Source organism: Vulpes vulpes, chromosome 5 (genome assembly GCF_048418805.1).
Source record: "Vulpes vulpes isolate BD-2025 chromosome 5, VulVul3, whole genome shotgun sequence".
Lineage (NCBI taxonomy): Eukaryota > Metazoa > Chordata > Mammalia > Carnivora > Canidae > Vulpes > Vulpes vulpes.
In genome coordinates this window covers 125245687-125264180 of record NC_132784.1, presented here as the reverse complement: position 1 = coordinate 125264180, position 18494 = coordinate 125245687, and positions in this window count along the sequence as shown.

Genomic DNA, 18494 nt, shown 5'->3' with positions numbered 1-18494 from the left:
CTATTTCTGATCTCATATGTTTGATTTCTTCTTGCCTATCTTACTCAAAACTTTTTTTTTTTTTTGAAGATTTTATTTAACTGAGAGAGCACAAGCAGGGGGAGCCTCAGGCAGAGGGCGGGGGAGAAGCCGACTCCCCGCTGAGCAGGGAGCCCACCTGGGGCTGAGGCTCCATCCTAGGACCCCAGGATCATGACCTGAGCCTGGGGCTCCATCCTAGGACCCCGGAATCATGATCTGAGCCTGGGGCTCCATCCTAGGACCCCGGGATCATGACCTGAGCCTGGGGCTCCATCCTAGGACCCCCGGGACCGTGACCTGAGCCTGGGGCTCCATCCTAGGACCCCCAGGACCGTGACCTGAGCCTGGGCCTCCATCCTAGGACCCCGGGATCGTGACCTGAGCCTGGGCCTCCATCCTAGGACCCCGGGATCGTGACCTGAGCCTGGGCCTCCATCCTAGGACCCCGGGACCATGACCTGAGCCTGGGCCTCCATCCTAGGACCCCGGGACCATGACCTGAGCCTGGGCCTCCATCCTAGGACCCCGGGACCATGACCTGAGCCTGGGCCTCCATCCTAGGACCCCCGAGACCATGACCTGGGCCTGGGCCTCCATCCTAGGACCCCCGGGATCATGACCTGAGCCGAATGCAGATGCTTAACCGACTCAGGCGCCCCTACTCAGAACTCTGTAAGGGATGAGGGGTGCCCTTTATCCTATCCTCTTGGGTCCCCAAACTACTACCTCATTTAATCCTAACAAGAAGTCATTAGAAGACTACTGTTCCCTCCGACGAGGAACCTCGCAGCGCAGACGGGGCCTCTCGCTTGGAGAACCCAGAGTCCTTGGGGGCGCTCAGGGTTGCGGGGAGCGAGCTGGTGAGGAGGCTGCAGACCCCACAGCCTCCGGGGCCGGGCATCTGCGCGCCGCTCCCTGCGGGGGCCCCTCCGGCCCAGGCCTTTCCGACTCGGTTCCTTTACCAGTGAAGTGGGGGGGGGGGGGGCAGCTCCCCCTGCTCTGAGCTCTGAGCTCTGCGGCTGTGAGTCAGTGACCAGCGGCCGCCGTCTCCCGCTTCCTCGGCGTCACCGGGGTCTGTCCGGGCCCCGCTCCCCTGACTGAGCGACACCCGGTCCTGGGGCCACGAGGTGCTTGAAGCTCCGCGCGCCGCAGGGCTGGGCCTTCCAGGTCGCGCTCCGAGGCCTTTGCTGCCGCGGCAACAAAACAGGCGCCCACGCTTCCGTTCCCGAGAGCCTGCCGGGGGCGGGGGAGGGGGAGGGGGGGGAGGGAAGGGGAGGGGGAGGGGGAGGGAGGGGGAGGGGAGGGAAGGGGGAGGGGCGCGAGCTGCGGGGCGGGGGCGGGGCGGGGCGGGGCTGGGGCTGGGGCGCGCCCGCCAGATCGCCGGAGAGCACCCCCGCTGGCCTTCGCGGGGCTCGTACCGGCGGAAGCGACACCCGGCCGGTCGGTAGGTGAGCGGGGGTGGGGGGGGCGAGCAGCCCCCGCACCCCCCTCCCCCCTCCCCGCACCCCCTCCCCCCCCTTCCCCCCCCCCCGGGCTCCGAGCTCCGGGCTCGCCGCGCGCCTGGGGCGGGGCCGCACCCGATTCCGCCTCTGCGGCTTCACGGCTTCACGCCGGAACTGGACAAGCTCGCAAAGAACAGGAAGTGGAAAAAACGCTTTGCCTGCTGGAAACTACCTCTTGTCCCCGCGTTCCTCCAGGACTGCGGTCCGCCCGGCCCAGAGCCGACCTGCCGGGGTCCCCGGAGGGCGGATCCCCAGAGGGCTCGTGGGACGCTGAGGCCCCCCCCCCCCCCCGGGTTTCCAGGAGAGAGTTCAAGAGGCCTCAGGGCAACTTGGGGCCGCGCTCCTGCCCTATAACGGGGTGGCTCACTCTTTTTTGCATGTTTTAAAGATTTTATTCACTTAATGAGGAACACGCGGAGACAGGCCGAGACAGGCCGAGGGAGCAGCGGGCTCCCCGCGGAGGGCTCCCCGCGATGGGCTGTGGGGCTCCACCGGGCACCCGGGGTCACGACCCAGCCAGAGGCCGACGCTCACCCACTGAGCCACGCGGGTGCCCCCTTTTTCTCATTTTCTGAAAAAAAAAAAAAATTGCTTTGGCCAGAGAGGACAAAAGAAAGAAGACAAGCACACTTCTGACCCTTGGCCTCACAGGACCTGCCCCCACTGGCAACAGCAGACACTTCCTCACTCGGGGGGCGGGGGGCGGGTGGCTGCAGCCCTCCCTGGCATTGTTCCCAGAATGGAAAATGTGGGTGTTGGCAACCAAATCAAAGGCCTTGGATTGTTCAAAAACCTTTGCACCTCTGATCAGCAGACCGCAGAGCCCAAGGGCTGGTCAAGGTCTGTGGAAGCTTTGGAACAATAGACTTGGCCCCCTGCCTATCTCTTTGCATGACTTTCTGAAAGAGGTAAATGGGCCCCCAGACCAGTTACCCCCTGACCAACCTCCTTGCAGTGGCTCTCAGCAATTAAAGTCAGTGCCAGGCCCACACCAGTTAGAGACCCCAACTTGACCCTTGGGACACAGACTTAGAAGGAGGTGAGCGAGGTACTCACTAAACAGAATTTAAGAGGGTGCCAGAAAAACCTCAGTCATCAAAATAATATTTTAATCGAATCTTTAAAGTTTTTTTGACATTTTGCTCATTGTGGATTACTTTGCATTAATTTTGATTTTTTTAAAAGATTTTATTTATTCATGAGAGACACAGGGAGAGAGGCAGAGACACAGGCAGAGGGAGAAGCAGGCCCCCTGCAGGGAACCCAATGTGGGACTCGATCCCAGGACCCAGGGGTCACGACCTGAGCCAAAGGCAGACGCTCAACTGCTGAGTCACCCAGGTGCCCCCATAATTTCGTTTTTTGAAATGATTAATCCAAATATTATTTATCTCGATAACTGAGTTTGGCTTCCCCCACCCCACACTTAAATTTGGCACCGGGGGGAGGAGCCCGCTCTCCTCACCCGGGTCTCGGCCCTGTTGAGAAATGGTGTTGTTCACAAACACTCAGAAATAGCAGACAGGGAGAAACCCCATGATGATTCATCAGGAGGTGAGGATCCTTCCAGAAGGTGTGGAAAGTGTGGCCCATGGTACCCAGACCTAAATATCAAATATGGGCGGAGATGAGAAAACAGTCAGCCTGGTCACAGGCTCCAGACACCTAACCACTCGGCCAGGGAATGCCCCTGGCAAGCAGCCCCCAAGAGCCCCAGTCCGGCTCACCTGCAGACTTCCGCAGGGAGGCTGGGGCAGTTGTTAGCAGGGGGCAGGGGGCGGTTGCCTACGTATTGTCTGGGAGAATTGGGAAGTCTCCCTTTGCTTAAGGGTCACAGCAAGTATGCTGTCAGAAGACTGGTCAATTCCTTGACTCTTGAATTGTCGTGTTTTGGGTTTTTATTCATTTAAGATTTTATTTATTTAATTGAGAGAGAGAGAGAGAAGGAGCAGGGCAAGGTGGAGAGAGAATCACAAGCAGACTCCACGCTCAGTGCAGAGCCAGACACAGGGCTTGACCTCACCCCCCTGAGATCACGACCTGAGCCAAAATAAAAGTCGATGCTTAACTGACTGAGCCACTCAGATACCCGGAAGTTGTCTTGGTTTTAAAGAACCTTCCGTTAAAATGCCATTATCTGCCGAGATCTTAGCAGAGATGAACTCATTCATCCAACAAACATTTACTGAGTACCACACACCAGACTAGAGTAGGAGCTACCCTGCCCAGTCTAACGACAGTTGGAAGTGTCAGCTTGGCATGTTAAGGGCAGGCCTGAGTCCAGGGCAGGGTGGGGGACGGGCCCGCCATCAGATCTCCTAGCTGGGGCTGCACCTGAGGAGAAGCAGGACTCAGGGCGAGCTCTGCTGGGGATTACAAAAACAGGTGTGTAGGGATCCCTGGGTGGCGCAGCGGTTTGGCACCTGCCTTCCGCCCAGGGCGCGATCCTGGAGACCCGGGATCGAATCCCACATGGGGCTCCAGATGCATGGAGCCTGCTTCTCCCTCTGCCTATGTCTCTGCCTCTCTCTCTCTCTCTCTCTCTCTCTCTGTCCCTCTCTGTGACTATCACAAATAAATAAAAATTAAAAAAAAAAAACAGGAGTGTGCAAAAAGGGATGGCGAGAACCCTCCTGCTGCTCCGAGCTGCCCTGGCCTACGTAGGGCCTGTGGACATATCCAGCAATTAGCTGTGGTTCAGAGCTCTCCCCGCACAACTCCGGAGGGTGTCGTTCTCAGAATCCAATTCTGGCATCGGGCAGATGCGGAGGGTTCCGCTCCCGCCCAGGAAAGACAGTCTCTGAGACAGGGTGAACTTCTCCCTGGCAGAGTGTGACCATGCATCTGGGGGTCTTGCACGAGGACTCCTGTCCCTTGGGGTGGGGGGAGCAGAGCCCAGAGGGACCCCACCTCTAGGATCTCTGCCCGGCTCTGTGGCCCCTGCCCAGGTCCTCTGGTGAGAAAGGGGCTGTGACCCCAGCGAGTCCACCTCCCTGGGAGAGATGCGCCTTCCTCGTGTGCTAGCTCCCCTGTGCCTCCCAGGAAGGGGGCCAGGGGCTAATCACGGATGTGGCAGCCCTGGGAAATGACAAGAGAGGGGACGCCCGGAATGTTTCTGGATCCTGACACCTCTCTCTAATTTTCTCTCTCTCTCTCTTTTTAAAGATTTAGATAAAAGATCTTATCTATTTATTTATGAGAGACACAGAGAGAAACAGAGACACAGGCAGAGGGAGAAGCAGGCTCCTTGGGGGGAGCCCCACACAGGACTCGATCCCAGGACTCCGGTTCATGACCTGAGCCAAAAGCAGACGCTCAACCACTGAGCCACCCAGGTGCTCCCTTTTTTCCCCTTTTTAAACAATTAACAAACATCGATGCCACACTTTTATATATATCATCCTATTTCTTTTTCAAGACCTCTCTGTTAGGAGGGGTTGTGTTTTTTCCATTTTCTAGCTGAGGAAATTGAGTCCCAAGAGGTGATCTAACTTCCGGATGACACAGTCAGTAAATGGAGAAGTTAGGACCTGAACATTATTACCTCTGTGCCGCCTTCCTGTGTCGCTTAGCCCTGGGACCCCCAAATGCTCCTGTGCCTCAGATGCCTGGGATCCATCTTTTCTCCCTCCTCCTCACTGCTGCTCCCTACACGCAACTCACACCGAGTACTTCTCTCTGAGAATCTATCTCAAGTCTGCCCATTTTTCTGTCTCCCTGCTGCCATCCTAGTGCCCAGCAACCCTCAGGGCTCACCTCCTCACAGGTCTCTCAGCTGCCACTCCTGCTCTCCCTTGCAATCTCTTCTCTCCTTACCGGCTGTGTGTTCTTGGGCAAGTTTCTTAACCTCTCTGTGCTGCGTGTTCTCTGCAAAATGGAAATGAGAACAGCACCAGTGGGCTGGCGGAGGCTGGCTCTGGCTAAGGATTTGGCGTGATCCTGTGCTGAGGGCAGGCCCTAGAGCAGCGCCTTTCAAGACAAATACAAATGTGAGACTCATGTGTCATTTGAACTTTTCTAGTCGCTATATTAAAAAGGGTAAAAAGAATTAATTGTAGTGTAATCGATTTAACACAACATATAAAATAGTATCCATTTAGCATGTAAACAATATTTTTAAAATATTAGACATTCTTAAAAACATTTTATTTACCTGAGAGAGAGAGAGAGAGAGAGAGTGAGAGAGAGCACGAGTAGGGGGGAGGGAGAAGCAGGGAGCCTGCTGCCAGGCTCCATCCCACCCTGAGATCATGACCTGAGTCAAAGGCAGATGCTTCACCGACTGAGCCCCCCAGGTGCCCCTATATTCCTTTTTCCAAATGAAGTCTTGACGTCCAGTGTGCATTTTACCTTTACTATGTATCTCAGGTTTAAGTGTCTGGTAACCCCACGTGGCCAGAGGCTGGAGGACGAGTTCAGAGCATTCCAGCAAGGCCCGGTGCCCCTGCTGGCGGACCCACTGGTCGAGGTTCTGGGGCCCGGCCTCCCCAGCGCACCCCGCTCGCTCACACCCTCAGCCTGTGCCCTCGGCCTTCCCTGCGGGCGGGCGGCTTCGGTGTCCTGCCAGCGGAGAGCCTTCACGGGAGGCCGCCGAGCCTCCATCTCCCTGTTTGCTAGTGGGGAGCCCTTACACCCTGCTAACCTAATTACATGGAGTCAATCTTGGCACAATTAGCAGGTCTGTCGGGGCTCCCGAGGGGTGGGAGGGCGTATGTGGGATGAGGAGGGTTCAGGAAATGCCCCTTCAAGTCTGGAAGAAAGGCATTTCCACATCCCGAGCCCCCCTGCTGAGGAGGAGGGAGCACGGGGAGCACAGTGGAAGGTGGTAATTAGGGAGGAGTTTCCAGGGCAGAGCCAAGCGCCTCGGCGGAGTTGTCCTTCTCTCTCTCTCTCTCTTTCTCTCTCTCTCTCTCTTTCTCTCTCTCTCTCTCTTTCTCTCTCTGCTCCAAGGCTCCCGGGGCCTTGGCTTTGCCCCCTCGTGTGTCTCAGGACTCCGGCTCTAACAGCACCACACACTGGTCGGTTTAGAACAGCAGACATGGGTAATCCTACAGCTAGAGGTTGGGTATCGAGGTGTCGGTAGGGTGGGTTCCTTCTAAGATCTGTCCCAGGCTACCCCCCGCCCCCGAGCTTCTGAGACCCTCCAGGGGTTCCTAGCTTGTAGCTGATAGCCTTCTTGGATCCTCACATTCACTTTTGCTCCATGCACACGAGTCTCTGGGTCCGCGTGTCTCCTTATAAGGATCCCAGTCAAACTGGATTAGGATCCACCCTACTGACCTCATTTTAAAGACTATCTCCAAATAAGGCCACGTTGAGGATGAGGACTTCAACATATGGATTGGGGGAGGGGCATGATTCAATCCCTAACACCAGCCTAAGCTCCTTTTGCGAGTACAGGCATCTGCTCTCCTGCCCAGGAATTCAGGAGGTGGGTGAGCCTTCGAGCCTTCCAGGGCCGGTGGCCACGTCCTCAAGGGTGTAGTGTATCCGACAGGGCTGCCAGGGCCATCGGCGGTAATTACCGAGCCAGCTCCCAGAAACTCGGAATTTCCTGGGGCTGCAGGCCCTACAATGACCAACAGAACTCAGCCTCCACCCTTCAGGAAATGTAGTCCAACAGGAGAGATAAGACATTAACTGGATAATAAAATCCAGGGCAGTGAAAGGTACAAAGAATAAAGCCATAGAAGAGGGAGTGCTTTCTGGTGGTTGAGAGATAAGCCAGGGTCGGGGAGACTTGCTTAGAACGGTCATTTTGGGATCCCTGGGTGTCTCAGTGGTTTAAGCGCTTGCCTTTGGCCCAGACCGGGATCCTGGAGTCCTGGGATCGAGTCCCACGTCGGGCTCCCGGCATGGAGCCTGCTTCTCCTTCCTCCTGTGTCTCTGCCTTTCTCTCTATCATAAATAAATAAATAAATAAATAAATAAATAAATAAATCTTAAAAATAAAAAAAAAGAACGGTCATTTTGACACAGAAGGTAAAGATGACAAAGGGGAGGAATTCCAGGGAAAGATGGGGATCCCAGGGAAGACTGGATGGCTTGGCATGTTCGGGAGACTGCAAGCAGCCAGGCGCAAATAGGGTGGGAGGGCAGGACAAGCCTACCTGTGGTGGGCTCCTCCCACCAGGCCGTGGGACCCACTGAGAGTTTTCCAGCAGGAGGACAACATCATGCACGTCATACACTGGGGCTGTTAGTCTGGTCGTAAGAATGGGCTATGAGGCGTTAAGAGGTGGAGTGGGGAGACGCCTGGGTGGCTCAGTGGTTGAGCACCTGCCCTTGGCTCAGGGCGTGACCCTGGGGTCCTGGGATCGAGTCCTGCATAGGGCTCCCTGCATGGAGCCTGCTTCTCCCTCTACTTGTGTCTCTCTGCCCCTCTCTGTGTGTCTCATGGATAAATAAATAAAATCTAAAAAAGGTGGAGTGGGAAGGGTGAGGACACACAGGAGGCCTGGTAGTTCTTCCAAAGGGAGGGGAAGGCCTGAGCTGGGGCGATGAAAACGCAAAGGAAGAAATGGCAATGGGGGAGTGGGAAGAAAGGGGAAGCTGAGGCGTAGGAGGACAAGGAAGAGCAGACAACAGTGGCTTCAGCTTTTCAAGTTGGGCCATCGAAGAGGGTGGCTGCCACGAAGGGAAGGAAACAGGGAAGCCACGGGTGTGGCTGTTGCGCAGCCTTGGGCCCTCCCTGCCCACTGGCAGGAGTGGCCTCCCCCTCCTACCCCAGCTCTCTACCTCAGAGGCGGAACCTTAGTCATTTAAAGGCACACGGTTGTCTCCAGGGCGTTCTTAACGTCACAAAGAGGAAATGAGAAAGGGAGAGACCTTTCTGCGGTGTCTTCAAAAAAAAAAAAAATGGAAGAGCCTGCAATGGTGTGGAATGTGTAGCTGACAACAGAACCTCAGCCCTAAGCTGCCTCCAAGGCCACAGGATGCCTCCCACACAGGCTTCCCCCTCCGGGGCAAAATAGACACTTGCATTCAGTCCCTCGGTCCTGGCTTTTCTCCCTCTGAAATGCATAGGACACAACTTTGTTTCCTTATGAAAGCTTTTTAAAAATTTTTTCTTATTTTTTTAAGGTTTTATTTATTTATTCATGAGAGACACACAGAGAGAGGCAGAGACACAGGCTCCATGCAGGAAGCCTGATGTGGGACTTGATCCCACTACCCTGGGATCCTGACCTGAGCCAAAGGCAGGTGCTCAACCACTGAGCCAGGATGTCCCATCCTTATGAAAGCTTCTTATCTTCTGTTGCCAAGGGTCTGGAGCATCCCTGTGTGTGCGCACCTCTGTGTGTGTGCATATGCGTGTCCCTCTGTATGTGCCTTGTGTGCATGCCTGTGTGTGCACCAGCACGTGTGCCTCTCTGTGTACCTCTGTGCCTCTAAGTGTGTGTGCCCCCTGTGCATGCCTGTGTGTGAATGTGTGCACGTGGGCGTGTGAGTGTGCTCTCTACTTGGCATCTCCTCCCCCGACCCCGTCCCAGCCCTGTCTCCCTGCAGGAGTGTGTAAACCCCTTGCTAGCCGTTTGGTCAGTCAGAAACTCTCATTTGGGCAGAGAGATGCCAGCAGTGTCATCTGGAATTAGCTGTCCACTAATAAAAAATACAGAACCCTGGAAACAAGATCCAGCTAAAACTGCCTGTTTTTTTGATCTATTATGTCCGAGGGTTAAGAAGGGAAGGCCGAAGTAAGATGATGCTATGGCCCCGACGACGCGTGTTCCTGGACGTGGCTCAACTGGATGGGATCTGAGTGGATGGCAAGGGAATACGATGCACAAAGTGCAGAGTACTTAGGCTGGAATGGGCCAGTGAGTGGCGCAGATGGCATGATGGGTTTGGGAACTTGAGGAGGCCAGGATGTCACCCCCGCTAGTCTCAGTGTCTGCTACTTCATAAAGGAATTTAAATTCCAGCCAGCAGGCATCCGAATGCACAACAGTAGGGCATGGGCTTAAGCCTTTATCTTTTATTCATAGAAGAAGCTCAGTTGGTGGAGCACATGACTCTTGATCTCAGGTTTGTGAGTTCGAGCCCCACTTGGGGTGTAGAGATTACTTAAAAATAAAATCTTAAAAGAAAGAAAGAAACACACAGTGGCCACTAGACGGGAGGTAGCAGAGCAGCGTCCTGGCCTGGAAAATGTGGACCATCTGCTCCTGAGGATGCATAGAGTAGCACCTGGTTTTTTTGTGTGAAGAGCGTATGAATATTAAATGTTGGAAGTAGTTATGTCCTGGTTGTGTTATGAGCGACTTTTCTCTCTTTTTTTGTAAAATTTTTAAAAGTTATTCTTCTTGGGATGACTGGGTGGCTCAGGGGTTGAGCATCTGCCTTTGGCTCAGGGCATGATCCTGGGGTCCCGGGATCAAGTCCCGTATCCCGCTCCCTGCATGGAGCCTGCTTCTCCCTCTGCCTGTGTCTCTGCCTCTCTACCTCTGTCATGAATAAATAAATAAATCTTTTAAAAATTAAAAAAATAAAAATTATTTTTCTTTTTGGGCGTCTGGGTGGTTCCGTCGTTTGAGCGTCTGCCTTCAGCTGAGGTCATGATCCCGGGGTCATAGGATCGAGCCCCACATTGGGCTCCCTGCTCAGTGGGGAGTCTGCTTCTCCCTCTCTGCCTGCTGCTCCCCCTGCTTGTGCTCCCTCTCTGTCAAATACATAAAATATTTTAAAAAATTATTTTTCTTTAAAATTTTTTTTCTTGAATGAAAGAATACCACTTGTGAAATTTTGAAATAGATAAAATTATTTCACAATAACAAGGACCCTCAGGAATATTCCGTCGGTGCTCACATGGAGAGCAGAACTAGACGAAGAACTTGACTGCCCTTCAACCCCACGCTTGGGGTCTCAAGCTTCCCCGGGATTTGTCCTCTGAGGCCTGCTGCGAGGGCCTAGTGACTCTTGCCCCGAAATCCCCAGTTAATTGGGTCCCGTAGGAGGTACCAATTGGCCTTCCTTTCTCTCTTCTTCTGTCTCCCAGCTGCCAGCTGCTCTTCTCATGAATACGTTTTCTTCTGGTTTCAGTCCCGTGGTTTTGCGCTCCAAGAGCTATTGTACCCACGCCAGCTGGTGAGCAGGACTGGCTTCTAGGGTCACGAGGGGTTAAGCGCCATGAGAAAGGCGAAAGTAAAGTTAGAAGGTCACCAGGAAATCCCGGGCAGGGGCAAAGGTGGGAGAGAGGTGAGGGCCGGGGACGAGCCCGGCTTGACCAGCTCAGGTTAGGGGGACAGCGCAGGGGCCCCTGCGAGGTCTCAGGGCCATGAGCCAGGCACCCATCCTCAGCTGCAAAAGTAGCTCTGCAGACTTTTGCTACTGCTTTGAAAGGTTAAATGGGTCATCCTCACCTGCTCCTCCTGCCTTCCCCTGCAAGGGTACCATAACCGCAGGTGTGGGGGTCCCCTGGAGTTCCAGTAGTTTCTGTGGTGTAGCTCTAGAAAGCTGCTGGGTTGCAGGACTGCTTGTTCTTTGTGAGTTGTGTGAGTCAGCACCTCCACCAGCGCTTTAATAGGGCGAGATCTTACCTGGGAGAAGGGGAGCCCTGGGGACACCCAGACTCCCCAGGTCCTAGGGACCTCTGGGCTCTTTATGGCTGCTTGGTTTTCTTCTTCTTCTTACCCTCCTCCTCCTCCTCTTCCTCTTCTTCTTTGATTTTATTTATTTACTACAGAGAGAGAGAGAGAGAGAGAGAGAGAGAGAACGAGCAAGTGAGAGCCCAAAAGCAGGGAAAGGGAGAAGCAGGCTCCCTGTGGAGCAGGGAGCCCAATGTAGAACTCGATCCTGGGACCCTGAGATCATGACCTCAGCTGAAGGCAGATGCTTAATCCACTTAGGCACCCAGGTGCCCCACTTTTTTTCCTCTTCTAAGGATAAAATAATTCTGACCTCCTGATCCTACATGGTACAATCAGAAAATATGCAGCAGTGGTTTCGAGCTCTGCCTCTTGGGCTAATTACTTAATTTCTCTGAGCTTAGATTCTTCACATGTAAAAGGAAATATGAACAGTACATGCTTTGGTGTGGTTGTGAAATAATGCATCTTCAAGAATTTAGAGGATGGTGCTGGGAGCATAGTAAGCAGGGATGGACTTAAAAAGCATGTCACAACTAGCAAGGGCAGAGACAGCGTCCTTCTTACTAGAATAGAGGGCAAGACCATTGTAGCAGCTTCTGGAGGACCTTTGGGTGCCAGGCGTTGACTCATTAGCTGCTGGATCGTGGGGAATTTCCAGAGAGGGGCCAGGGTGATGAGAAGGGTAATGATATTTATCAGCAGGTGTGATATTCAGATATATTCAATATATGTCAGATATATTCAATTTATATGTATCTGTCTATTTCTGGAACCATTTCAAAGCTACCTCTAGGGATCTCTGGGTGGCTCAGTGGTTGAGCGCCTGCCTTCGGCCCAGGGTGTGACCCTGGAGTCCCGGGATCGAGTCCCACATCAGGCTCCCTGCATGGAGCCTGCTTCTCCCTCTGCCTGTGTCTGTGTACCACCCCCCTCTCTCTGTGTCTCTCATGAATTAGTAAATAAAATCTTTTTTTTTTCTTTTTTTTTTTTTAGTAAATAAAATCTTAAAAAAAAAAAAAAGCTACCTCTAAATACTTCAGGATACATTTCCAAAAGTAAGTAAGTCTTTTAACATAGCCACAAATGCCATTATCATACCTAGCAATAATTCCCTATATCTCCTAAAAGCCCATATTCAAATATCTTTACCAATCAAGACACACACACTGAAAATGGTTATGTCTCTTCAGTAGCTTGTATCTCTTAATCTTGAATGCATTCCTCCACCTTTTATTTTCATAGTATAGATTTCTTGAAGACATGAAGCTTAGAATTAGAATGTTCCAATTCCTGATGTCTGGTCATCTCCCCTGAGGTGGCATTTTATTTCAGGTTATTATGATAGGTAACCACACGAAAACCACTTATTTATATTGTTAAAAAGTTGTTGAGGACGGGACCTGGTGTGGCTGCAGTTCCTTATGTATGTTCCATATGAGAAAATTTCACCAGGATTTAGTGTTAGGAAAGAGTTGTGTCTCTCCCTACAAATGAGCATTTTCTTTTCTTAAAAAAAAAAAAAGAAGAAGTTTCTTTTAAAAGATTGTATTTATTTATTCATGAGAGACATGGGGAGGGGGGCAGAAACATAGACAGAGGGAGACACAGGCTCCATGCAGGGAGCCCAATGTGGGACTTGATCCCAGGACGCCAGGACTACACCCTGAGCCAAAGGCAGAGACTCAACCACTGAGCCACCCAGGCGTCCCTTTAAATTTTTTTTTTTAAGTTTATTTAAGTACTTTCTACACTCATCATGGGGCTTGAACTCATGACCCTGGGAGCAAGAGCTGCATGCCTTTCTGACTAAGTCAGCCAGGTGCCCTGGCATTTTATTAATTTCCAATGAGAGCCAGGAAACTTACTGTCTGTCTTTTTATTCAAGAAGTGTAGAGGGGCACCCGGGTGCCTCAGTGGTTGAGTGTCTGCCTTGGCTCAGGTCGTGATCCCGGAGTCCCAGGATGGAGTTCCTGGACTGAGTCCCACGTCGGGCTCCCTGCATGGAGCCTGCTTCTCCCTCTGCCTGTGTCCCTGCCTCTCTCTTTGTGTCTCTCCTGAATAAATCTTAAAAAAAAAAAAAAAAAGAAAAAGTGTAGAGTCAAATTTATAACTGTGATACATTTTAGGGGCATCACATCTGCTTCTCCTTTTTTCTTTAATCCTGGGTTCTACTTTGTTAAGTTGTATCTTTCCCTATAAATCCTCCTCAAATTCTTTTTTTGAAAGTTTATTTATTTACATATTTTTAGTAATCTCTACCCCCAGTGTGGGGCTGGAACTTATGACCCTGAGATCAAGAGGGCAAGGAAAGGGAGCCTGCTTTCCAACTGAGCCAGCCAGGTGCCTCTCAAATTCTTCGTTTGTTTGCTTGCTTGCATTAGAGATACAGGATATAAATAAATCCAGCTAATTTCCCCAAGGCCTTCCCTTTACCTCCAAGTTAAAAGATGAAAAGCTAGTGCAAAGGTGCTTTGCAGCCAACTGCTTTCAAGGAACCAAAGGATTGAAGAAAACTTGAGAAGACCAAGCCTCTCCCTGGCGCAGAGAGCTCCTCAGCACGTCCTGATGTAACACCCATCTGTCTTCTGATGGTGAGCAGGAAGTCGGCTCCCCCTGGTAATTTCCTAAGGCGATCCTGGCTCTCCGGAGTGACTTCAGGCCCACGTGTACTTGCCAACATTTAATTGTCCACCAAGCTCTGTGCTGGGAATGGTGAGGAATCCAAGGGAGCAGTTATGGCTTCTGACCCAAAGGGTTTAGGATTTATGGATCATTTATATTTCCTGGAGATTACAATAGGTCTTGATTTTCAAGGACAAACACACCCATCTAAGGGAGCTACTAATCTCAGTGGAAATTCAATAGCCAGAAACACCAGAGGTCCGATTTTAGCAGCTGCTTTTTTTTTTTTAAGATTTTATTTATTTTATTCATGAGAGACTCAGAGAGACAGAGACAGAGACAGAGAGACAGGCAGAGGGAGAAGCAGGCTCCATGCAAGGAGCCTGATGTGGGACTCTATCCTGGGTCTCTAGGATCACACCTTGAGCTGAAGGCGGCGCTAGACCATTGAGACACCCCCCCCCGCCCCCCCCCCCCCCCCCCCCCCCGCGCTGCCCCACATTTTCTAGGCTAGAAACCAGAGGTTCAGAGATACTAAGTAGCTAGCCTGAGTAAGTGGTAAAGCTCAGATTTGAACCTAGATCTGTCCCCTAAACTTGTTTTTTAATGTTATACCGTATCGTGTGTGTGTTTTACTCCTTCACAGGAGATCAGAGAGCAGAAAGACACTACTCTTAAACTCAGAGTTAGAGCGACTTCCCTGACTCTGGCCACCTCTCCGAGTCATGGAACCTCGCCCAGGAGCGCTCCCCATTAAAGCACTCTCGAACCTACAAAAAAAAAAAAAACAAAAAAAAAAAAACAAAACAAAACTCAGAGTTAGAGGAGAGAAACTATTTTTTATTTTTTGACCTGGCCCAGTACCCATGGGGCCAGACTGCTCGAGAATGGGACTGGGGATGGGTTGATTCCGGCTTTTTCTTGGTCCCTTGGCTGGACGTGTCTTCTCCCCACCCCAGCTGCCAGTGGCACCTGACAGCATGTAGGGCAACAGCCACGCCATCTGGTCACGGCCTTCCTCCAGAAGGCCCGACCCCCAGCCGGCTCCCCTTCCACCCACAGAACAAAAGCATCTGCAGTCCCCCACCAGCATGCTTGCCAAGAACTCAAATCCTTATTCAATAAAATGTATGTGGTTGAAGAGAAAGTTTGTGATTTGAATATGTATGCAGGCCGCGTGGCTTCCTTCCCCCGCCCCCCCCACTTGATTATCTCTACTAATGAGGTTATTGGGACCTGGATGCGAAATCCCCCCACTCAGTCCCTTTGTACCCAGAGGAGGGGGCCCTTTACCTCCTCTGGAGATTTTGAGGTCGAGAGGTGTTAAAGTGGGGTTCTTCCCTGGGCTCTGGGAAATCCCTGAAATTCTATACACACTTTATATCTGTGTATATAGGTGGATCCTTCTAGGAAGGTGGATCCTTCTAGGAAGAGGGGCCTTAATTGTTGGAAGACTTTCAGAGGTTAAGAGTCATTACTTTGGGACAAATTTAGATAATGTTTTGTTGGTTTAATATGAACTTGAGCTAATTTAAAATTACTCTACCTTTTCTGAGAGATTTCTGTTCAGTTGCCTCAGGATTTGGCTAGGTGGTGGGAAAATGTTAAGTAGAGTGAAAAATGCATCACTGATTAACCAGTGAAAGCTGAACACAGCGGCTAAGAGCCCCAGGTCTGGAGTGAGGCTGGGCAGGTTCAGGCCCAGCTTTGTTGCTCAGTAACACAAGATCTTGGGCACATTATTTAAACTCTGAGCTTCAGTTTCTTTGTAGAATGGGTTGGTAACTACCTTACTACCTTATAGCATTGTTGTGAGGACTTAGTGGGTTAACCCACACCAAGTCGTTAGCCAGTATTGTTATTCCTTATTAAAGAGAATGGAATCGTTATTGGTGGCAGTGTCTTTGTGGCAGGGAGATGTCAAGGCCATTCTTCCAATTCCCATGTATGCTCAGAACATGCTGGGTCCTCCTACCTTACCCCTTCTTTCTCCTCTCAGGTCATTTATTTATTTTTTATTTTTTAAGGTTTGTTTGTTTGTTTATTTGAGTAATCTCTGTACCCAGTGTGGGGTTTGAACTCACAGCCCCAAGATCAAGAGCTGCTCATTCCTCCAGCTGAACCAGCCAGGTACATTTCATTCCAGATCATTTAAAGCTGGCTTCGGGGGGCACCCTGGTGTCTCAGTGGTTGGGCATCTGCCTTCGGCTCAGGGCATGATCCCAGAGTTCTGGGACTGAGTCCCATTTTGGGGTCCCCACAGGGAGCCTGCTTCTCCCTCTGCCTGTGTCTCTGCTTCTCTCTGTGTCCCTCATGAGTAAATAAATAAAATCTTTAAAACAAAAAATAAAGCTGGCTTGGTCTTAAAGCCAAATCAAGAACCTCTTTCTCTATCTCCTAGCATATTCCATATTCCAGCCTGGTTTATTTCTTTCTTCTTAATAGCCTGTAACCTATATATTAGAAATGGAGCATTCCTCCTCTATCAGGCACTATATATATATATATATATATATATATATATATATATATATAATATATGTAATAATTATATATAATATAGAGCATAAATATATATGAATATACATATATGTATATATATATTTGGTCCTTATAACAACTAATTGTTGAGGCATCTCATTAACATATACCTTATTAGCCCAATTTTACAGATGAGGATATCAGGGCAGATGAGTAAGTAATTTTGCTTAAATCCTAAATCCACAAAGCTAGAAGACTACAAATCTGAGATTAAGGTCCAGATAACTTCAAAGCCAATCTGGTTTGCTGTGTTATTCAGTCATTTACTTTCTCGCAACTTCACTTATAGCATTATCTTATGGTATTTAGCTTTTCATGTTATTTTACCTAAAGAAGTCTGTAAATTACTTGAAGATAAAGAAAATTCGTACTTGCAGTACAATGTCTTGGGTATAATGGGTACCTCATAAATACTTGTTTATGGGCTATTGAATAGGGCACCTGGCCGGCTCAGTTGATAGAATGTGTGACTCTTGGGTTCAGAGTTCAAGCCCCCAGTGGGGTGTGGAGCTATTAAAACACACACACACACACACGCACACACACACACACACACGGGTTATGGAATGGTTTTATATACATGGGAAGCAGGTGAAATACATCGTGTGATTTTTTTAAAAATTTAACTACTTTCTTATACTATACACAGATAGGGTTTTAAAAGTATTTCTAGGGCTGCCCATGTGGTTCAGTTGGTTAACGTCTGCCTTCCACTCAGGTCATGGTCCCAGGGTCCTAGGATGGAGCCCCATTTCGGGCTCCCTGCTCAGTGGGGAGCCTGCTTCTACCTTTCCCTCTGCTGCTCCCCTTGGTTGCTCTATCTCTCTCTCTGTCAAATAAATAAATAAAATCCTTTAAAAATAAAGTATCATTTCTATAAAACAAAATTTATTTTCATTTTATTTTAAAGGTTTATTGATTTATTTATTTTAGAGAGAGAGTGAGCAAGAGAGTGTGTGCTAGAGTGTGCAAGTTGTGGGAAGGGCAGAGGGAGAGAATCTTTAAACAGACTTCCCAGTGAGCACAGAGCCCAACAGGGGCTCATTCCCACAACCCATGAGATCATGACCTGAGCTGAAACCAAGAGTTGGACGCACAGCTGACTGAGCCACCCAGGTGCCCCCCCATTTATATTTTAAGTATTTATATTCAATGCAGAGCTCAAACTCAGGACCCAGAGATCAAGAATGGCATGCTCTGGGATGCCTGGGTGGCTCAGCGGTTGAGCAGCTGCCTTTGGCCCAGGGCGTGATCCTGGAGACTCGGGACCGAGTCCCACATCAGGCTCCCTGCATGGAGCCTGCTTCTCCCTCTGCCTGTGCCTCTGCCTCTCTCTCTGTGTCTCTCATGAATAAATAAATAAAATCTTAAAAAAAAAAAAAAAAAAGAATGGCACGCTGTACTGACTGAGCCAGCCAGGCACCTTCATTAAAAATGATGATGCTGATGCTGATGATGCTGAATGTGCAATTGTCACCTATTATTGTCACAGAGCTACTTGTTCTGAGGGAATTCCCTTTTTTCCCCTAGAGAGAGCAAGAGAGTGAGAGAGAGAGAGAGAGTGGGTGCCTGCAAGTGGCCAGGGGAGAGGCAGAGGGAGGGGCCGAGAGTGAATCTCAAGCAGGCTCCATGGCCAGCACCGAGCCTGATGCAGGGCCCATCTCTCGACCCTGAGATCATGACCTGAGCCGAAATTAAGAGTCAGATACTTAACCGAATGAGCCACCCAGACGCCCCAGCCTGAGGAAATTCTTAGCTCTAGCTTTAAAATGTTGCAAAGAGGACTATTCTCTGTTCTAAATGCTTTCCTTTGATCCTTACGCAGCTTTTCGAGTGTTATGTCCCCAGTCGCTCGTGAGCAACTGGAGGCTCAGGGAAGTGGTGCCATTTACCCAGGGAGTGGCGGAACCAGTATTTAAGACACTGTGCTTATCTCCAAAACTCCAGCTCTTCTGCTAGTAGCACAGATACCATTACTGTGTGCCAAATGACCCCTTCTGGTAGCACTTTAAAGCAATAAGCATTTGTTATCTTCTGTGGTTTCTTGAGGATCCAGAGCCCAGGAGCCCACAGCTGGGATTGCAGCCAAGCTGATCAGCGGGGCACAGTCCCTGAGAGGCTCGACTGGGGCTGGAGAAGCGGCTTCTGAGACCACTCACGTGGTTGCCGGTGGGCTGCAGTTCCTTGCTGGCTGTTGGCTAGAGGTCTCCGTTCCTTA